This window comes from Macaca nemestrina, chromosome 15, assembly GCF_043159975.1.
Source record: "Macaca nemestrina isolate mMacNem1 chromosome 15, mMacNem.hap1, whole genome shotgun sequence".
In the NCBI taxonomy this organism is placed as follows: domain Eukaryota; kingdom Metazoa; phylum Chordata; class Mammalia; order Primates; family Cercopithecidae; genus Macaca; species Macaca nemestrina.
This window is the reverse complement of record NC_092139.1, coordinates 6,594,787-6,617,610: the sequence shown is the minus strand read 5'-3', so window position 1 is coordinate 6,617,610 and position 22,824 is coordinate 6,594,787. Positions and strand designations below refer to the sequence as shown.

At 51.2% G+C, this 22,824-nt stretch overlaps 1 long non-coding RNA gene across 2 annotated transcripts; it reads right to left on the bottom strand.

The window, feature by feature from the left end:
• Positions 1-9,531, bottom strand: LOC105470592 (uncharacterized). 2 transcript variants are annotated; one of them, XR_980612.2, is made up of 5 exons: positions 9,335-9,531; positions 7,835-8,021; positions 5,197-5,313; positions 526-581; positions 1-275 (listed from the first exon to the last, which is right to left on the bottom strand). It is a non-coding gene; the product is annotated as an uncharacterized lncRNA (long non-coding RNA). The 2 variants fall into 2 exon arrangements; XR_011614301.1 differs by lacking the exon at positions 9,335-9,531 and adding an exon at positions 8,334-8,452.
• Positions 9,532-22,824: the final 13,293 nt, after the last annotated feature.

Here is a 22,824-nt window from a genome sequence, read left to right as displayed (position 1 = left end):
GATAAAAATAAATCTGCAGAATGTTGGGCCAGACACGAAAGAGAACAGGCTGTATGATTCCATTTATATAAAGTGCAGAAACAGACAAATCTGATCAATGCTACAGAAGCCAGGATGGTGGGGTCGCTGTGGGGTGGTGGTTGGGAGGGGCATGAAGGGGGTTGTGCTGGTCACATCCTGTTTCTGAATCTGGATGCCGCTGGCACAGATGTGTTCAGTTTGTGAACGCTCCTGGGGCTGCACATTCACGCATGCACTTTCCTGTATTACTTCAGCTTTAGAGAAGTTTTTAAAGAAATAATAAATGCATAAATCCATCAGATACATTGAATTTCCTGCCAAGCCTTTGAAATGGAGGCCCAGGCCTTGGCTTCAGGTTGCAAGACACCCGAGAGGTGAGTTTGTGGGATGTTGTACAGACGTGGGTCTCAAAGGCTTATTAAAACTTTTTTTGTGCAAACAGAAATTACCCCAGCACGGAGACCAAGCTCCTAAAGCGGGTGTGAGTGCAGGTTGTCACTGTACCTTCACAGCACGGGGAGAGGAGAGTTTGAAACCACGAAGCTCCTTCCTTGTGGATTCTGAGATCAGGAGAAAAAAAATGGAGGATGGGAATGTCATCAGCCCAGACCAAAGCTGCTCTCAGGCTTAGAATCAGGGAAGAAGAAACATAATTGCAGAGGGCGCACACTCCTCTAATTTTTTGGAAAGAATCTGAATGCACTGGTGTGTTATTGAGTCCCTGGGGAAGCTGCTGCCCCTCCCCATAACCTCACTCCCTCCACAAGTTCACAGACACCTCGGAGGGAGCCCAGGAAAGGCTGTGAAAGGACCGCACCCAGAGTGGCCTTCCAGAGCCCCTGCTCCCCTCCCAGGACCCAGCCAGGCCGGCATACCCAGCCCTTTGAAGGGATCCCACAGCAGCAGCCACATTTTCATGGAGTTTGTCCACATCCACAGCAAACAGCAGGCAGGCCGGGGATTATATAAGCTAATTACCCCATTCCTTCCCCTCAGTGCAGAAAAGGTCAGGTCCCCATAGCGGGCAGACTCAGAGCACGAGTACAGCCCCCACCTCCATCCCCCGCCCCAGGGTGTGGGAGGAGAGAGAAATGAAGGAAAAGAGGGAGGGAGGAAGGGACAGAGACAGAGAGGAGAAGGGAAAGAAAAACAGACAAGTAGAGGCAGAAAAGAGGAGAGAGAGAGAGACAGAGAGAAAGACAGGCAGGCAGAAAAAGAAAAGAAAGGGGGAAGACATTGAAAGAACAGGAAGAGAGAGAGAGAAAGCAGGACCAGAAGGGGATGGGAGGGAAGAAAATTTTCCGTTTTCCTTTCTTTTCTTTCTCTGAACTTCAGCTCAGGGAGAATCTGCATTCCCAGGACAGGAGCACCTCTCCCAGCAGCCCTAGTGTGCGCTGGGCAACTGGGCAGAACCGGACTGCATGGGTTCAAGTCCCCACTGGCCACCTGTAGCCACTCCATCCCATTATCCCAGGTGAACGGTTTCCTCCTGAGTGATCAGGGCCTCGTCTGTGTCCTCCCTGTAGTGTGGAGAGGACATGGATGGACTCCACGTTTATGCCCCGGCAGGCACGCCCAATAGGAGATGTGCCTTGTCCCTGTTCCTCCAACAGCAGTCATCACTTGAGAAGGGGCCACAGCCCCATCTACCCAGGAGAGGCCCAGATGACGCCCATATTCCAGGTTAGCATCTGTCCGAGAGAGAAGCATCCTGGTGTGGTCACTTGTTCTGTTCCTAGGTGATGGGATGGGCAAGGCAGGTGGTGGTGGTAGTTCCTATGTTAGTCGCCAGCTGGGACCTGGCTTGGGTTTAGGTCTCACTTCCATCACTTACTTAGGCTGGGCTGGGGCACCAGGTCCTGCCTTGGCTTGCGCCCTAAGTAGAGCTAGTCCTGACAGTGGAGACCCAGTACCCGAGTGCCCCCTGGGAAGTCAGTGTCCCCATAAGGGCAGTTGAGTTCAATGTGCAGAGGCCCTGAAGGTGGTGATCCTACTTCTATCTCTGGTCCCCTACTCTCCAGCCATGAGTGTTGGGCAGCCCCTGAAGGGGCCCTGACCTATAAAATGGAGGTCTCATAGCTGACTTCAAAAGACCCTGGGGAGACCCACTCAGATGACTCACAGGGTGGGTTCTCCCAGTGGATGCCAGCTGTCCCCACCTTTACCCTTGGAGACCACAAGCCCAATCTGAGGAGCCTCCTACGAGAGGGGGTCATGAGTCTGGGGCTTACTGGGGCTGTCGAGATACTCAATCCCCACTTTCTTCAAACGCCCTAGAAGTGCCTCCAGCCCCCACGCCGCTAGACGGATGAGAAATTCAGTCCCAGTCAAATGGAGGCTGCTATACGCCCACACTTTCTCAAAGCCCCAGAGGCCTAGCATGGAGCCAAACCCTCGGGAAAGCCCCGAACCCTCAGTTCACAATGGTCAGTCATTACTTAAAAGAACAGCAAGGGCAAGTACTTATTGAGCACTTACTCTATGCCAGGCATTGCTCTAAGTGCTTTACGTGTTTAAACAATCCTGACTGCAGACTACAGACGGGCACCATTCCTATCCCAAATTTGCAGATGAGGCTCGCCTAAGGCCACCAGCAAAGTGATTGAGCCTACTTCAAACCTTGAGGTGTGGCTCTGGTCCCTAGGAACTTGATATACACAGACCCTAAGGGTCTCTTGAGGACAGAGGCCAAGAGGTGGGGACAGAGGGGCTTTGCAGAAGCAGGGGCCCGGGCATCCAGGGTCTAACCTGGCAGGAATTCCTGGCGGCCCTACAAGTGCAGACTCTGCCATCTGCCCAGGAGGCTTCGAGACTGGGCTGCGGTCCCCCCAGCTCTAGGACCCCCTCCCAGCTTGGTGGCTCTTTTTCTCACTATCTCAGCCATGCCCCCGACAAGGCATCCTCCTTTTGAAAATAAAAACCAGGAGTGGGCAATTTCGGTCTTCCACTCCATACCACAAAACCCTGATGAAGGAGTTCCACTGCCTTCTGGGAAGAGGAGAAAGGAGAAAACACACACACACACACACACACACACACGAGCAAGTCACAAATTCACCTCGCAGCACATCAGGTAGGCACACCCACGTTTCTGCAGACACGCCTGGGCTCAGGAGCCTGCGAAGCCCCAACCATCCTGTGTCCTGCCGGGATGTATGTCCCACTTCCAGTGACAGTAGGGCCCTGACATTTAATGCTGAAGAGGTGACCCCCTCCGACAGCTCTGAACTTGGCCTTGACAAATAGCAGTCACTTCTGAATCCATTCCCCCAAAAGGTCACCAGCCAGACGCCGACAAAACCCAGCCATCACCGTCACCTGCCGTCAGTCTTCCCCCACCTCCGCCTTCTCCCCCATCTGTCTGGCTTGTGGAATCCTGTTCTGGCAGGAAGGCACTAGCCAAGACCCCCACCTGCCAGGGCCTGTCACCCTCCTGACTCCCAGAATTCCCTCCTTCCCCCTCACCAAGTAGGGGACTCTCATGCCTTTGTCCCCACCCCAGGGAGGACTACCAGGCTAGTGGGCTCGAACCCTCCCCTGCTGCCTGGGATCAGACACAACCGGCTTGAAGCAGAGGGGCCAAGGGTCCTTCCCTACACCTGGAGAAACCAAAGCCCCATGACCAAGTGTTGGCCCCATACCCTGGGAAAGAAAACCGTCCGTGAAAGTATAGCAATCCCAGCTCCCTCCCTAGTGCTGGGCCCTAATCCACCCCAGATACTTGCTCAGTTTGCAACAAAAATCGCTAAGCAGCTCTCACAGGTCTCATCTCCTTCCCCAAGGCAATCCGCGGAGCCTCAGCCATCACTGCCTTGTGGCTCCCTGCACAGGGTGCAGGGTGGGAGGTGTGGTTTCTCCACGGATCTGCTCCAATCAGCCTCTCAAGTCATCGGCTGCATCTTCATTCCAGAAACCACCCTTGACCAAGCATCCTGCCAGGAGCTCCCTTTAGCGACATTTTCCCATCTAACGTGTCCAACTGTGCTTTTATCTGGGAGTCTTACTTTTTTATGGTTTTCTTTTCAAATTATGGAAAGTAATGCACACTTAACTATGGTAGAAAATGAGTGAGATATAAAGCACACAAAGAGGAAAGTAGGGTTCCCCTGACAGACTTGGCTGGGACTGGGAAAGGGACCTGCCCTCTGTGGGGGTGACTCTTGAAAGCCTTGGGATGTGCTCCTGGCTTCCCCAAACATGCCCACATTCCATGATGTCTAGTATCCATCTTAAGCCACTTCCTGGGAGGAATCCAGGCCCCCATCACTTATTCACTCCCTCATTTCAGACCTGAGTTCGAATCCTAGCAGCCCTGTGACTACCTTGCCAGCTTCCTCATCACAATACGGGGCTGTTGCAAGGATTTGATGAAGTTCACCCCACAAAGCCCTTTCCACAATGTCTGCATACCGTAAGTGCTCAACAAACAGCACCAATGAATGTTAACATCACCACCATCACAGTGGTATCAAGGGTCTCTGCTTAACAGAGGCATGGCCTGAAGTGAGGATTTGAGGGCAGGTAGTTTATTGGGGAGATGGTCCCAGGAAGTCCAAAGAGTAGGCAGGTGAGACTGAGGAGGCTAATCAAGGTGTTATCAAGGCCAGCTGCCACATGGGCCCCAGAGGAGAGGTGCTGGACACCCTCAGGGTTATCTCACCTGTGGGGCAAGGGAGCTGGGGTATTTATCCTCCACTCCCACCATCATTGGCTGGGGGCTGCTTTGGGGGGAACTTAGCTTCCTGGAATGTGGGTCTGTACTGGAATGGGGAGTACAGTGAACTGGGCAGAATCAGTGCAGGTGCTGTTCAGTGCTAGATCTGTGCTTGGAGGTGGGGACATAGACAATTCATGTTCTAGGCTTTCCAGGGACTCCCCCTGGAGACTGGAAGGTGGACCTGGGAATAGAGGCTCATATTGCTGCAGCCGTTCACAGAATGCTTCCTCTTATCTCCATCTTTCTCCCTCACTCTTCATTGCCAAAAACAGGACAGGGGCCCCAGGGGCAGGGTCATACACTCCAACCTGGCTCCCTGGTCACGCTCCCACCTCGGCAACCCCCCAGGAGTTCAGTGGAGACCCTGCATCCTGGGTCCACACCAGCCTTGTTCACAAGACAAGGTGACAGAGGCCATGCGTTCAGATGTGGCGCAGGGACACTTCAGCATGACTCACCCTTTTACCTGATGGTCCCAGGACCTCGGGAGGAGACCTACTCTGCTGAGCCTCTGCATCTACTTCTGCAAAGTGAGACTTACAGGCGTGACCGCCTCTTCAGGCTGCGTGAAGAGTCTGGGGATACAGGGAACATTCAAACACGCTGAGTGCCTGTGTCTGCTCATGGTTTCCCAATTCAGATCCAAGAAAAGCACGCTGCTGCCCCCGCAAGACCAGAACACAGAGCCCCTCCCTCCCCAGGAGCCGGGCCTGAGCAGCAGGGGCTTAAAGAGCAATACCCAGGTCTGTCCCTGGGTCAGGGTTGTTTGCAGGAAGGCAAAGCCGCCAAAGAGGGAAGGAAATGCCCCGGGCCCCAGGCGGGGCCTCGAGCGTGCCCACGCCGCCCCCTGCTGGCCACGCGTGGAGTTGCAGGAACCGGGCGCCGGGCGGGACCTCAGCAGCGGCTCCTTGCTGCTCCCGCGCCGGAGGAGAGAAGTGCCCTCCCCGGTCACGCACTGGGGTCTCACAGGGGCCAGGCCGAAGAGCAATGCACGCCTTAAAGACGGGAGGCCGGGCTGGTGCAGGCTGAGGAACACTGATGGACAACCTCCTGCAAAGGAGTGTCCCCAAACAGAGGACAGGGCTCGGGGAAGCGGGACGGCGCCGCGTCTACACCCCCGCGCGCCGTTGGCCCCCGGAACTGTCCACACCCCTGGCTCCCGTGTCAGCTGGTCACTGCCAGATGCCCCACCCTCACCGTTACAGCCAGGATCGGGGATGACATGGGGTAGGAAATTCAAGGGGGAGCCCAAAAAATCGTTCTTCAAGATAAATCGGATTTTGAAAATTCAAAATCAATGCAAGCATATCCAAGAACAAAACATCAAAATTGTAAATGAAGTCAGGAGCAGTACTACCGATTTGTCCTTTTGCCTAGGGCTGCGATACGGCTGGGCCCAGCACTGTTACTTATCGGTCGTTATTTAAAGCTTTGATATTAGGCCAGGCGACGTGGCCCATACCTGTAGTCCCAGCACTTTGGGAGGCTGAGGGGGGAGGATCACTTGAGTCCAGGAGTTGGAGACGAGCCTCGGCAACATGCTGAGACCCCATCTCTACAAAAAATACAAAAATTAGCCAGGTGTGGTGGCCCATGGTTGTGGTCCCAGCTACTCAGAAGGCTGAGGGAGGAGGATCACCTGAGTCCAGAGAGGTCAAGACTACAGTGAGCCATGATCATGCCGCCACTGCGCTCCAGTCTGAGCAACACAGTGAGACTCTGTCTCAAAAACAAAAACAAAAACAAAAACTTTAATATTTTTTGTATCATGAATTTTTGGCATTGATTTTGATTCTTTCAAAGTCACACTAAAATATCATCTATCTTGATTACAGGGTTTGGGGAGTTGTGCTTTTTCAGCATTTCCTTAAATTTTGCACCCAAGGCAATGGCATCACCTGCCTCACCCTAGCCGCGGCCCATCCCTCCTGCTTCTTTCTGTGGTCTCTCCCCCGGGGGCTCTGGATCTCTTAACTCCTCAGGCCTCCCCACCAGGCAAGGTTCGCCACCCCTCCTTCCAGCAGCCTCTAGAAGGTGGAACAGGCAAGGAAACAGATTCTGCCCTAGAGTCTCCCGAGGAGAACACAGCTGGCTGGCACCTGGATTTTAGCCCAGGAGACTGTGACGGATGCTGACCTCCAGAGCTGTAGGGTAGCACAATTGCGTTGCCTTACGCTCCTAAATTTGTAATAATTTGTGACAGCAGCCACAGTGCCTTCCAGCATGCTTTTTTTTTTTTTTTTTTTCCTGAAATGGAGTCTAGCTCTGTTGCCCAGGCTGGAGTGCAGTGGTGTGATCTCAGCTCACTGCAACCTCCGCCTCCGGGGTTCAAGTGATTCTCCCACCTCAGCCTCCCAAGTAACTGGGATTACGGGCACCCACTACCATGCCTGGCTAATTTTTGTATTTTTAGTAGAGATGGGTTTTCACCTTGTTGGCCAGGCTGGTCTCAAACTCCTGAGCTCAGGTGGTCCACCAGCCTCAGCCTCCCAAAGTGCTGGGATTACAGGTGTGAGCCACTGTATCTGGCACCAGCGTGCTTTAAGGAATCCTGGGATGACACGGGAGAGACAGCGGGGCAGGGGAGCAGGTGGGCCTCACTCACACACCACGGACCCTGGATCAGTCTCCTGGGGCTGCCATAACAAATGACCAGAGACTGGGGGGCTTAAAACAGCACAGATTGACTGTCATAGTCTGGAGGCAGAAGTCGGAAATCAAGGTGTCAGCAGGGCCGTGCTCCTTCCAAAGGTTCCAGGATAGGATCCTTTCTGCCTCTTCCAGTTTCTGGTGGCTCCAGGCTTTCCTGCAGTGTCTTGTGGCTTCATCGCTCCCAAATCTGCCTCTGCAGTCACATCAAACTCTCCACCTCTGACTCCAATCTCCCTCTGCCTCCCTGTTCTGACACTTGAGATGGCATGACTGCTTACTCTACCTTAACTGGACCTCATTTTCAAGGGACTACAGAAAAGAACAGGATCCCTGGCTCTTACCAGCTGAGACTGCTGGAGCTGAGAGGCAGTGCTCTCTCAAAGAAGCTGGGGAGCTGCTGAGGGCAGAACCCTGGTGCTCATGACTACCCCCAGCTCCTCTCACCTGTCCTTCCTCTGCCAATGGAAAACAAAAGGAATTGACTGAGCTTGCCAAAGAACTTTGACCATAGGGGATCTTTGGAAGGGTGTAGAATCTTGCTCTCTCTTGATACTCCCTTCTCCTTGTGAGATCTTTTCCTCTTCAGCTGGAATGAGGAATGCAGCGTTCCACTGCCCATCTAAACTGCTTGCTAAGGTCAAAATATAGAAAATGAAAAGGGGAGGTTATCCGCTGTCACCCAGATGATGCTGGATAAATTCCCCATCCCAAGAACCTTGATTTAATCATTAATGAAAAGACATTTTTTCCCCAATAAGATCACATTTACAGGTTCCAGGGATTGGGACCTCATATCTTTGGGGCCCATTTCTCAGCTTCCCAGGGGCCCTGTGACATGCCAGCTGCTCTCTGGGACAGGCGAGGGACAGGCATTTATCCACATGGTTAAGAGCTCAGCTGCCAGACAGACCTGAATGCCCCCGCCAGCTCCACCCTCACTTACTGGGACCCTTGAGACACGTGACATCGACTCTTTGAGCCTCAATTTCCTCCCTTCTATAGTGGAGAGCTGGTCAAGTCTCATGAAGAGTCCTTGGCACCAGGAAGACACTATATCAATGCTAGTGCTGATGACATGATCTCTATCTAGGGAATCCTGACTGGTGTTGGTTGAGAGCATAGGGTCAGACTGCCCTGCCCACTCTTTGTGCTGCCCATAATGAGCTCTGTGGCCTTGAACAAATGGCCTTACATCTCTGAGCCTCAGTTGCCTGGTCTGTGAAATGGGGGAATGGCCGTGCCCATCTGACATGTTCATTGGAAGGATTAGATGAGATGGTGCATGTAGACAGCTTGGTTCCTTGGAGTGGCTGTCTCCACCTGCCTGTGCCCACTGCCTGCAGGAGGAAGCGAGGGGACGTGGCGGGAGTGCTGGTACCCAGGCCTCCTGTCCTTCTTGGAGGGCTTGGCTGCCCCAGCTCCCTGCAACCTCAGGTGCCGCTGTATCATTTAAACATGAGGTGTGTCACATTTTTACATGGTCAGCTGTCATTTCATGTCATTTCTGGTGACAGGAGCTAACCTCCAGGACACCCCACTCATGCTCAGTGGTTTATGATCCCCACAGATGGAATTACAGCTTTATTATGGATAAATGGCCACATATAATCCCATATTTTATTTTTATTTATCATTATTGCTAATTATATGGGCAAACCCTTGTGACTTAGAGGAACACATAAATTCTCTCTAAATCATTCGTGCAGAGTTGATTTCTAAAGAAAAGAGAGTCAACAGACCCATCCGGGCTGGAGGGCGATGATACATATATATGTTTTACATATAAATATATATTTACTTAGACACACTCCATACATATCCATATATGTCATATATATATCATATTTATTTTTTTCCTGCCACCTTCACTCTCCTAGGATTTGGGGGGCATATGTTCAAAGGAAGACTGTGAAGGACAATTTGAAGGCAATTTGAATTGCTAACCTGCTGAAGCCTCAGTCCTCTTATTCACCTGAATACTCATCTAGGTATTGCTGTGATGGCATTTGGTGGATGTGATTAAAGTCCATGACGTCAGGTAAAGGAGAAATATCTAGGATGTCCCAGGTGGACCTGATCCAATCCATCAGTGGAAAGGGCTTAGAACTGGGCTGGGGCTCCCTGCAGAAGAAGAAATTCCTCCTGTGACAGCGGCCTGAGAGGTGCCTGAGAGACCCAGCCTGTCCTCACCATCTCTCCATGGATTCCAGACTTACCTGGCCAGGCCCTACGGTCACCTAAGCCAACTCCTCCCAATAAATCCCTCAATATCTGCCTCCCATTTGTTTATTCTCTGGTTGAATCCTGACTGATACAAGGACCCCAGAGAATTACTCCTCACGAAACCTGGCCAAGATGCGAATGCTCTAAGAACTGGCACAAAACACCTTAAATGGAATTGTTGGAGTCCTCGGGACCCACACACCCTGGGAGTCCAGGGCAGCCACAGAGAGACTCCAGAGGCCGGCAGCATACTGAAATGTCCTCAGGAGCCTTTAGTCCACCTCTCTGGGGGAAACAAGGCTCAGAAAGGGTGCGTTACCACCTTGAGACTACCCAGGGACACCCAGGTTGCCTGTAGCAGCTCCTGTTCCCCACTGACTGCTCCAAAGCAGGCAGCCTATTCCTTGCTCTCAAAGCACCCTCCCTGCAGCTGGTGATTATACTGTTAATGGCTTGAAATAAGAGCCTCACGCTTTGTGTGTCAGAAACCTGGGCAGGGCTCAGCTGGGATGGTTCATCTCTGCTCCAGACAGTGTCAGCTGGGGTGACTCAGCTAGGGCTAGAGGATCCGAGATGGCTTCACTCCCATGCTTGCTGTCATGGCTGGTGGGGCTGGAAAACTGGGGGCTGGCTGGGCACCCTTCTCTCTCTCCCTACCCTTCAGTGACCTCCCAACTATTCCTCTTTCCATCAGAGTTGTCAGATCTCTTTACATGCCACCTCTAAGAATCCAAAATAGTAAAGGCAGAAGCTACCAGGCCTCTCACTGCCTAGCCCAAGACTGGAATAGTGTCAGACAAATCCCAGGCCAGCCCAGATTTAAGAGGAGAGGAAATAGACTCCACTTCCAATGGGAAGAGTGGCATGTGCACACAGGGACAGGAGGAATTGTTGGTAGCTGTGGGAGGCTACATAATGCCCCCAAAACTGTCTAGGTCCAAATCCCTGTTCCCTGTGAATATGTCACCTTATGTAACAAAAGGGACTTCACAGATGTGCTTAAGAACCTTGAGATGGAGAGATGATCTGGGTTATCTGGGTGGGCCCTAAATGTTCAAGGGTCTTAACAAGAGGTAGCCAGAGGGAGATCTCACAACAGAAAGAAGAAGGCAATGTGATAATGGAAGCAGAGAGAAGCTGGAGGATGCTGTGCTGCTGGCCTGGAAGATGGAATAAGGTGCCACGAGCCAAGGAGTGCAGGCAGCCTTTGGAAGCTGGAAAAGACAGAGAATCGATTCACCCCCAGAGCCTCCAGAAGGGACACAGCCCTGTGGTCACCTTCATTTCATTCAGTGAAACCATTTAGGCCTTCTGGCCTCTGGAACAGGAAGAAAATAAAATGTGTGCTGCTTTAAGCCACTGAACTGTGGCCATTTGTTACAGAAGCTGCAGGAGGTGAATGCAGCTGCCATCTCTGCAGACAATCACTATGAGGACTTTCTACCTCCTTGACCACAATGCCCTCAATGCCTGGCACAGGGTGCTCAATACTTGTGTGGGTTGGGGAGAGCCAGCTTCACACCCCCCAGGGCTCTCTCTCCTCCCCATCAGGCTCAAACACAGGAGGCCAGCTGCCTGGAGCTCTCTGCCACCCAAACTCTCCCCTCAGAAGAGACACATCCACCTATCCGTCTCTTGGACCCGTCCTCTTCCACCTCCTCCTCCCCACCTCCCTGGACCCAGGCCTTTCGATTCACCCCTGGGGCAAGCAAAGCCCCAGGCCTCCTCACCTCCAAGTCTTGCCTCTCCCTTCCCATCTGATTCCTCCTCATTCTAAGGAACCCATGTTTCTCCAACCAACAAAAAGCAGAATCTTTGGAGTAGCACAGGCCTGGGATGGAATCCTGCCTCTGAGATGTGCTTGTTGTGTGAGCATGAATGAGAAGCTGGATTTCTTGAGCCTCAGTTTGCCATCCCGAAGGTGACCACCCCCCTTGTACTTCCCATGTGTCTGCATGTGCATCCACGTATGTGTGCATACCTGTATGTGTGTGCACGTATGCCTGTGTGTGTGTTTGCACCTGTGTGTATGTGTGTGTGTATGTATTTGGGGTGGGGAGTATTAAACTAGATGATGCGTGGTCAGCAGCTGGTGTGTGGCCATGCAGTGGGCATCTCAGGTGTGGCACATCAATGGCAGCTCCTCTGACCTCCGTCTCTAAAGCCAGCTCTTCCCTCACTCTTCCCAATCTCAGCACATAGAAGTTTGCTGAGGCTGGGAAACTAGAAGTTATCTCACACCCCACACCCTTGTGGCAAGCAAATCCTCATCAGTTCTGTCTCAAATCTCTCCAGAATCCACAAGTTTCTCACCTGCTCCCCTTGCTGGGGTCTGGGTCACCATGCACCTGAAGTAGCCCATCTCCATCCTGCAGCCAAAGTGAACTTTCCTCTGTGTGTGTAAAAATATGCAAAACATACACTTTCCCATGTTAACCATTTCAAATGTGCAGTTCAGTGATACTGAGTAGATTCATGACCTTGTATAAATATCACCACCATCCAGCCACAGAGCTTTATGATTTTCCCAAACTGAAACCTCATACCCATCAAACACTAACTCCCCATCGCCCCTCCCCACACCCCTGGTGACCACCCTTCTACTTTCTGTCTTTATCAGTTTGACTACTCTAGGGACCTCCTGTAAGTGGAGTCATGCAGTGTTTGTCCTTCTGTTACTGGCTTATTTTACTTAGCATGACATCCTCAAGGTTCATCCCTGCTATAGCGTGTGTCAGAATTTCCTTCCTTTTTCGGCCGGACATAGTGGCTCACACCTGTCATCCCAGCACTTTGGGAAGCCAAGGCAGGCGGATCACTTGAGCTCAGGAGTTCGAGGCCAGCCTGGGTAACATGGAGAAACCCTGTCTCTACAAAAAATAAAAAACTAGCCCGGTGTGGTGGCACGCACCTGTTAAAAAAAAAAAAGAAAGAAAAGAAAAATAACAAGTTATGTTGAGGGTGTGGAGAAACGGAACATTGGTGCATCGATGGTGGGATGTAAAGTGGTGTGGTTGCTGTGGAAACGAGGCTGCCAGTTCCATGAAGAGTGGAACGTAGAATCATCACGTGGACCATAACTCCACTCTGGGTAGACACGCCAAACAATTGGAAGCAGGGACTCAAACAGGTATATGTACATGCATGTTTATGGCAGCATTGATCACAATAGCCAGAAAGAGGAAACAGTCTCAGAGTCCATTGACAGATGAATGGATAAACAAAATGTGGTACATCTATACAGTGGAATAGTATCAGCTACAAGAAAAAAGGGGAATTTTTTTCTTTTTTTTTTTTTTTTTTTTTTTTTCTTTTTTTTTTTTTTTGAGACAGAGTCTCGCTCTGTCGCCCAGGCTGGAGTGCAGTGGCCGGATCTCAGCTCACTGCAAGCTCCGCCTCCCGGGTTTACGCCATTCTCCTGCCTCAGCCTCCCAAGTAGCTGGGACTACAGGCGCCCGCCACCTCGCCCAGCTAGTTTTTTTTTTTTGTATTTTTAGTAGAGACGGGGTTTCACCATGTTAGCCAGGATGGTCTCGATCTCCTGACCTTGTGATCCACCCGTCTCGGCCTCCCAAAGTGCTGGGATTACAGGCTTGAGCCTCCGCGCCCGGCCTTTTTTCTTTTTTTTGAGACAGGGTCTGGCTCTGTCACCCAGGCTGGAGTACAGTGGCATGATAGCTCACTGCAACCTCTGCCTCCTGGGCTCAAGCGATCCTCCCACTTCAGCCTCCTAAGTACGTAGAATTACAGGCACGTACCACCGTACCTGGCTTCAGAGTGAGATTTTAAAGAAGAAAATCCAATCATGTTCTTCTTCTCCTGCTCGCACCCTCCAATGGCTCCCTTTCCTACTTTAATTACACCTGAAGTCTTCTCAGCCAATAAGACTCTACCTCGCCTGGCACCCGGTATTCTCTCTGATCTCCAAGACAGAGTAGGAGCATTGCCATCTTAGACAAGCACCATCATTTTAATGTTCCCCTTGATCACAAACTGCCTAAATCCAAAGGGCATCAGCCTAATGGCTAAGGTCAGCATGACCATAAACCACAAATGACATCTCCAAACAGAAATATTCCAACCAAAAGATAAAGCCCTCCCCAACCAGAGACGTGCCAGCCCCCAGAAAAATTCCCCTCCAACCAGAGAGATGTCAGCTCCAAGATAACCTCCCCTCTGACCAGAGACATTCTAACCCCGCAATAAATTTCTCCCCCACGGAGAAACATTCCAAGCCTGTGATAAGCCCTATCTCCCTGAACCCTTAAATACTCTTACTTAGTCTGTAAGAGAGAAGGCTCCTGACCAAAACCAGCCAGAAGCCTCTCTCAGGTTTATTCCCCAAAATAAGCCTGTCTTTGACTGTTGAGTCACTTTTTGTGTTTCTTTCCTCTTTAATTCTTACACTGCTCTGCACCTGCTCTTCCCCACACACTGTTCCAGCCTCGCTGACCTCCTGCTGTAGTTCCTTCAGGCCACTATAACAGAATACCCTCAGCTGGGCAGCTTATAAGCAACAAAAATGTATCATTCATAGTCCTGGCAGCTGGGAAGTCCAAGATCAAGGTGCCACCAGGTTCAGGTGGGGCCCGGTGAGGACCTGCTTCCTGCTGTATAGATGGCCCTTGCTAGCTGTGTCCTCACATGGTGGAAAGGGGGAAGGCTTCTCTCTTGGGTCCCTCTTATCAGGCACTAATCCCATTCATGAAGGCCTCACTCATGTCATCACCTCCCAGTGGCCCTGCCTCCTAACACCATCACACCAGGGCTTGGGATTTCAACAAGTGAGTTTATGGGGACACGTTCAGTTCGTAGCCCCTCCTCACTGTTCCTGAGAAATGCCCCATTTCCACCTAGGGCCTTTGCACCAGCTGGCCCTTCCAGTCCAGTCCTTCCGCTGGTGCCCTGCCTGGAGACTGCTCCCCGTCCCACGTTGGAGCCAGGTGTCATTGGTGAGGGGAAGGCCGGAGCAGCCCCCTCGTCATCTTGGTGGTGGTGGTCAGCCCCACAGCTTTTCAGTGATTCAGAGACATGGGAAGCAGCTACCTGGGGCAAAGCCCTTGACAGTCGTGACACCCAGGCTCCCCTAGACCCTCTGGGCCCACAGGTGCGCCCCCTCTTCTTGGGAGACAAGGCCCCCCTCTTGCTTCAGCAGCACTTGGGGAAGTATCTGGGAATGGGAGAAGGGGGAGGAGAAAGCTGGGGGTATCAGGGGTCATTCCCCCATGGCACAGGATTTGATCCCTGGCAAGGACCTCAGAAGAAGGTCCTGGGATTCCTGGTCCAGGATCCCAATGTGAACCAGTTCTTAGACCCAGAACTCACTAAGTGAGGAAGAACGTGGGCCCCACGGCGTAGGACCCCATAGCACGGCCAGTGCACCGTCACGGTTCCCTCCGTCCTTCCCCAGGGGGACCTGCGACCATGTAGTCAAGTCTCTGTGCACTTTGCTCAAAGTGAGTTGTTGCTGATCCCACCATGGCCCCCTTGATGGGCATCTGGGAGTGAGTGATCAACAGAGTCTTGGCCCACATCCATCTCACGGCAGGTCTTTGGACTCAATCCGCTAGTCCCTGAATGTGTGGTTGAGTGGATGTACCTTCTGTAATCAGCAGAGCCTCACACAGGTTCCTTGGCCTGCAGAGAAAGAGCAACCGTAGTGGGAGAGGTCAAGGACCCTCCAACTGCCACCCTCCACCACCAAGATAATAAGTCAAGGACAAAATGCTTCCATCTGGCCCTGTCAAACAGCTGAATTGTGGGGGAAGGCAGAGGAGTGCCAAAAAGTAGCTACCCTGGCCCATCAGATGGAGGATGTCACATTGACTAGCCCTGAAGAGCAAGACGTGGCACAGATGTGGGTGCCTTGGGCAGCAGCCCACACCTGTAGGCCAAGAGGACAGCAGGTAAGCGCAACAAGGACTCAGTGCCTGCCACACCGGTGAAGGTGTTGAGGCCCCATGATCCGGGCCATACCAGGTCATGTGCTGAAAAGTGGAAGGCAGATTATCATACAGGACAAGTGGCTGCACCTCGCACCTTCTACCTTTAAGAAAGAAGCACGAGCTAGGAAGGCCTCTCTGAGTTTTGGAGGCAACACATTCTGCACCTGCGAATGCTGGTACTACTCACTTAGGTGACATGGGGGGCCCAGACCCAGAAAGGGATGGAGTTCAGGCAGCTCTGCTGCTCAGCCATGGAACCCAGGAGGTTCCATGGTGACCACAAGCAGAGAAAATGCTGTGTGACATCTGTGGCAGGCACCAGCAGGAGAGTGGCAAGGCAGACCTCCAGCTTCCAGAGCAAGGTCTTGGCCTCCGCAGCACGAAGAGCCTTGGGAGAGCCACCCCTGGTGAGCTGGTGCCTCTGGGGCGACCTGAACACTTGACTAGGGGACATGAGGAAACCATGCAGCCACAGATGCCTATTGTCAGCTGGTAACCCAGACTTGCCAAGTTGTAGAGGCAGGTGGGCGAGCAGCATCCCACTGTAGTGTGGGAGAGATACCCCCAGAATTGGGCACATGCCAGGTCGGAGGGCACACACAGTGTGCATGAGCGGGTGAGCGAGTGTCCCAGACCCAGGTCACCCATCACCACTGCGCTAGTGCACAGAAGGTGGGAATGCTGGTCCCCAGGGGGTGGCAGGGAGAAATGTGTCTGGTACCCAGGGTGTCTACCGAGGCAGCCTTCAGTGCCCCCATCCCCAGTTGTCACTATAAATGACAAGGACAGCAGCCAGGGCTTGCTAAAGATGTGGTATCAGGAGCTCAGAGCCCCAAGAGGAGGGTCTGGGCCACCCCACCAGGCAAGCTGCCCGGACCAGCAGAAGTGGGGGCCAGAGGCAAGGCGTCTAGAGGGGCCATGGAGGAGGGAGAAGGTCAGTGTCAAGAGCAGCCTCAGAGGCAACAGCTCCCCTCACCACCCATCTCCCAAGAAAGCCCTAAAAATGAGGCTCCCCATCCAGGCAGGGTGGGATCCAAGAGGTGGTGAAGGGAGAACTAAGAGGATGGCTGAGGGCCAGACACAGTGGCTCATGTCTGGAATCCCAGCACTTTGGGAGGCCAAGATGAAAGGATCATTTGAAGCCAGGAATTCAAGACCAGCCTGGGCAACATAGCAAGACCCCATCTCTACAACAATAAAAATAAAAGAGGGTGGCTGGACAGCAGATGGCAACCAGTTCAGAAAGTTATGGAACTTCTTCATGAAACCAAAGATCTATCGAGTCACTGACGTGTTGGATAGCGTGGAGGTCTCTGGGTAACTGATGAAAAGTTGAAGTTGAATGAATCACAAGGACACTTAAAAAAGAAAAAGAAACTAAGCAAGCAAGTAATGTTGTAGTTATTAACCCCAAGGAAAATAAAGTCGGGTGGAAAAGCAAGAATTTCACAGTTTATTACATGGCCCAGTACATTGACAAAGTAATAACACTGGAAACATGGAATATTGATCTGGCAACTTTATCTTATGTCACATGGCTCAGAAAGGAGGGCAGACCTGGGTGGCGAGCACGTGTGTAAGAAAAGAGAGGGAAGCCCTTGTTTCTGAGGTAGGAAGTCCACGGGCCACGCCTGCAGTTGCTCCATCCAGAAGGAGCAGGCCGAGCATGTGGTTTAGGTGCAAAGAAAAAACGGCTGAGATAATCAGGTCAAAGTATGGGATCTCCCTGGTCAGGCAGGTGCAATGGATACCACCTTTTTTTTCCCTAACAACCTTTATGGAAATATTTGGCTCTAAGCATAGTAATTACTTTGATTAAAACATAAATTTGAAAATAAGAGTCCCATTTGGGTTTTTTTTTTGTTTTTTTTTTGAGACGGAGTCTCGCTCTGTCGCCCAGGCTGGAGTGCAGTGGCCAGATCTCAGCTCACTGCAAGCTCCGCCTCCCGGGTTCACGCCATTCTCCTGCCTCAGCCTCCCGAGTAGTTGGGACTACAGGCGCCCGCCACCGCGCCCGGCTAGTTTTCTGTATTTTTTAGTAGAGACGGGGTTTCACCGTGTTAGCCAGGATGGTCTCGATCTCCTGACCTCGTGATCCGCCCGTCTCGGCCTCCCAAAGTGCTGGGATTACAGGCTTGAGCCACCGCGCCCGGCCCCCATTTGGTTCTAAATGGTGTTTCATTTAAACTGTGCCAGCACATGGTAAGCACAGAATAAATTAATGACTATTCCGTCCGAAGCCCTCCTCCCAAGCAAAGGCCAGCTTGGCCTCTGGGAGAGTGGAAGGGGCAGGGCCATGCTTGGGCCAGCCCCTCTCATCCACACTCTCTCATCCTTCCCACGCTGGAGCCAGGTGTCACTGGTGAGGGGAAGGCCGGAGCAGCCCATCCTCATGTTGGTGGTCGTGGTCAGTCCCACAGCTTTTCAGTCATTCCGGCTAGTGGCATCTTGCCACACCCCCCAACGCACACGCTTCTGTGCCGCACTGCAGGGATTCCAAGTAGGGTGAAATCCCTGATCCCATTGACCTTTTGTGACACAGCTCTGGGGCATGCAAGATGAGTGAGCTGCATTGCCTGTTCTTCTCAGGACCATGAGCATTGAGGGGTGGTGATACTGGTCACACCAGGACACTTCTCCCCAGCACCCTCGCCTCCACAAGGGAACAGAGCTAAATAAACGTCCAATTGGGGAAAGGAGTCAACCTCCCATTTTTTTCAGACATCCCCAACCTTCCTGGGCTTCTCCTGAGTTGGTCTTTTTTCTGTAGGAGGAGGAGAACCTACTGAAATTGAATCCCCCAGGGGAAAAAATGGTATTGAAGCCCTTTACAAAATTTCTCATGAAATCAGATGTCCTCAAAAATATTTTGACAACGTGGCTGGGCGTGGTGGCTTGTGCCTGTAATCCCAACACTTTGGGAGGCCAAGGCAGGCAGATCACCTGAGGTCAGGAGCTTGAGACCAGCCTGGCCAATATGGTGAAACCCCGTCTCTACTGAAAATACAATAATTAGCTGGGCATGGTGGCTCACACCTCAAATCCCAGCTACTCAGGAGGCTGAGGCAGGAGAATTGCTTGAACCCAGGAGGCAGAAGTTGTAGTGAGCTGAGATTGCACCACTGCGCTCCAGCCTGGGTGATAAAGCAAGATTCTATCCCCCGCCAAAAAATAACATATTTTAACAACAAAGTTGTGTTTGAGGAAGGCATCTTATCTTAAAAAGAAGGGTATTTCAATACATGCTACTTTGGGAAGCTTGCCTTGATGTCATCAACAAGACAGAAAAGGCCCATCGACTTGTCATTATCTGGAGAGTATCTTCACAGAGCAATTATTGCTTCTCATTGTAAACGGGCGTGTTAAGCAGAAGGCTGAGGTGAGCCCATGATTCCTGCCTTTGATGTCCGTACCTTTGCTTGGCCCTTTCCCTGGAATGTGAGCGGAATCTGTGACTTGCTTCTAACTGATGGACCGAGGCCAAGGTGACGGCTATCACGCCCGTGATTGTGTTCAATTATATGGCAGAGTTGAAGGAATTTTGCAGATATCATTAAGGTCCCTAATCGGTTGACTTAAAGTTACTCAAAAGGGAGATTATCCCTCGTGGGCCTAACCCAATCTGGTGAGTTCTCTAAAAGAGAGAAATGAGAGCCTCTCTCTTGCCCCCTCTCTGTTTCTGTCCTCCTGGCCTCGTAGAAGAAGCAAGCTGCCCTGCAGTGAATTCTACAGCCATGGGGAAATGGATTCTGTCAACAGCTTGAGGGAGCTTGGGAGCAAAGTCTTCCCTCCAGATGAGAACACAGCTTTACTGACACTTCATGAGACCGTGGAAGAGACCCCAGATAAGCTGTGCCCAGACTTCTGATCTGAGAACTGGGAAAGGATAAACAACTATTGTGTTAAGCTACTAATTTTGTGCTAATTTGTTACACAGCAATAGAAAACTAATGCAATGAGCCTATTAAAACCTCTTTAAAATGCAATAAAGCAAATGATTACACTGTGAGATCACTGGCTTACACCTACAGGACAAATGGGGAGAGCCATCCGTGCCTTATGATGAAATGGGGAGTGACAGACTTACGGAGGGAACTTGGAAAGTGCTGTGTGTCCCACAACTTGGGTGGGAGTGAAGATGCTGAGCTGTGGAAAGCGTCACTCAGACATCGAGGGGCTGGTGATGGCCAGGAGGCTGGAGGAGGCCCAGCTGAAGAGCTGACATGAAACTTACTCATGAGATGCGCCAGAGGGAACTGGCCATATTTCTTGATTCACACCTCATGTCGTGTAGTATGCGATTTTTTATTTTCTTCTTTGAGACGGAGTCTTGCTCTGTCGCCAGGCTGGAGTGCAGTGGCACGGTCTCGGCTCACTGCAACCTCCGCCTCCCGGGTTCAAGCCATTCTCCTGCCTCAGCCTCCTCAGTAGCTGGGACTACAGGCCTGTGCCACCACACCCAGCTAATTTTTGTATTTTTAGTAGAGATGGGGTTTCACCATGTTGGCCAGGATGGTCTCGATCCCTTGACCTCGTAATCCACCCGCCTCGGCTTCCCAAAGTGCTGGATTACAGGCGTGAGCCACCGTGCCCAGCCTAGTATGTGATTTTTAAAAATCTGAGATAGGTCTCAGTTAATTTAGAAGTTTGTTTTGCCGAGGTTGAGGACACACACCATGACCCAGCCTCAGGAGGTCCTGACGACATGTTCCCAAGGTGGTTGGGGCACAGCTTGGTTCTATACATGTTAGGGAGACAGGAGACTTCAATAAATATGTGTGAGATGTACATCGGTTCAGTCTGGAAAAGGGACAACACCAGACGAAGGCGGGACAACTCAAAGCGGGAGGAAGCTTCCAGGTCCTAGGTAGAGAAGAGACACATGGCTGCATTGTTTTGCGTTTCTGATGAGCCTCTCCAAAGGAGGCGATGAGATATGTATTTATCTCGGTGAGCAGAGGTGCCTTGGATAGAATGGGAGGCAGGTTTGCCCTCAGCAGCTCCCAGCTCAACTTTTCCCTTCAGCTGAGTGATCTGGGGGCCCCAAGATTTATTTTCCTTTCACAAAATGTATGTAGATAACTAGTTAAGTAAACATGGTAAGTAGGCATTTGGCATCTACATCTCTCTTTGTTTTTAGATCTTTTTAGAAAATCAGGGAGAGTCTGTTTCAGGTCCCCTCATACATTCAAATGCTATTTGCCGTAAGTGGATTCAGGAGCATCTGTCTCCCAGATAGGGGGTAGAGTCACAGAGCTTGCAAGCAGGGGAGCAGGACACAGAGCAATCACCTCCAACTCGGAGACATCCTTTCAAGACTACATTAGGCAAACACGGAGAGAAGAAAGTTTCCAGGCCTGGAGAACCAGCAGATGACAGGGAAGTCGAGGTAGCCCTGGGGCGTTGTGGAGCCCTCGGAGTTAGCCAAGACCCCTCCACTGGAATCACAGGTGTCCACGGGTAGCAAGCCCCCGTGCCCCTAGACTCCTAGCAAACTTCCCACCTTAGGTGCTAAAACTCACACCTCTTCTCCAACACCTACTTGAAACTCCTCACCTCCCAGAGATAATAACTTGGCTTTCGGGACAATTTCAGTTGTGTTAATGGAAAAAAAAAAAAAATCCTTGGACTCAGCCTTTTAATAACCAGCCATACCTTTCTCATTCCCCAGCCCACTGGGAAAAGGATCTTGTCCATTTACTCTCCTGCAAAATGATATCTGGGGTAATGTGTTCCAGGAACCTAACTCTCAGGTCTTAATGGCAGAGAAAGCCCATTTGGGGGCCACACTTTGAGTTAATGATACATACTCATTTAGTGCATGGACAGCTAAAAGCTAAAATGCAGTGGCTACAAAATTACTGTCAAACTCTACCTTTTTGTTTTATTTTGTTTTGTTTTAAGTTCCATTTACTACCAAAAGTTCTCAAAGTTAGATAAAAGCTACACATTAAGTTTGGTTTCCAAACTAGGTCTAGGAAAAGAAAAAGATGTTACCTTTTTAATTATAAAATAATGTAATGAGAAGAAATACACATGCTTTCTGCTCAGTACTTTCCTTCGGAAAACCACCTTTCCAACTCCAGTCAGCCTCATTCCTGCAATCATGTGTCAGTCATAGTACTCCACCCCCAACACACGCACGTGCCGAGAACCAGGTTGGTCAGTTAGAATCCTCCACCCTACAGAGCCACAGGGATTGGTTCCAAGATGTGCATGTGACCCAAACTGGCTAATCAGGGACTTCGCTGAGATTTGATGCCAGGAGAGAGAGTTTCTCCTTCTCTCTGAAGTCTTGAGCTATGAAAACCACATACGCTAGAGCTCCTGCCTCCATTGTTCCCTGACACATGGAAGGACCTGTCTGCAGGAAAAGAGAAAGACACAGATAAATGCAGAGACAGTGGAGATAAGAGAGAAAGAGAGAGCAACCTGATTCTATCATCTGACTCCCTGGAGCCCCTAAACCCCGGGGACCCATGAACTTTTCAGTGTCTTGAGCCAGCAGTGCCCTCTTTGCACTTAAGCCAGTTTGAGCTGATTTTCTGTCAGTTACACCCAGAAATGTCCTGAGTGATACAGAGAATTTCTGTCAGTCATTCACTTACTCAGACAAGAAAGACATAGTCCCTGATCCATGGCCAGCAGAACTAAGCAGAGGTCACAGCCATTAGACAAATAATTGCACAGAGTGTCAGTCAGAGACAGGAGTTATGGGTGCCACAAAAGAGAAACCGGGGTCTTCAGGGGAGTGTGCAAAGGGGATCCCAACCCCAACTGCAGAACTCAGAGGACCTTCACCCAGAAAGTGACCATGAGATCCAACAACAGCTCCTTCATTCCTCAGTTTTGTTTTGTAGGATTTTCCTTTTTGAGTTCAAGTCTTCACTGATACCACTCTGTGGGTGAAAGACGACATGCACGTGCACACGCAGACATATGCACACGCAGACACATGCACACATAAACACGCACACACACCCACAAGCACAGCCCGGCACACACAGACATGGATGTACCCAGACTCACACGCATGCACGCATTAACACACGGACATATGCACAGAGACACATGCAGAAACACACCCTGGTAGACACATGCACACATAAACATGCACACATGCCCAGAAGCACCTCCCGGCACACACACACAGACATGCATGTACCCAGACTCACACGCATGCATGCATTAATGCACGGAGATATGCAAAGAGACACATGCAGAAACACACCCCAGCACCCAACCACGATTCAGCCATATTCAGAT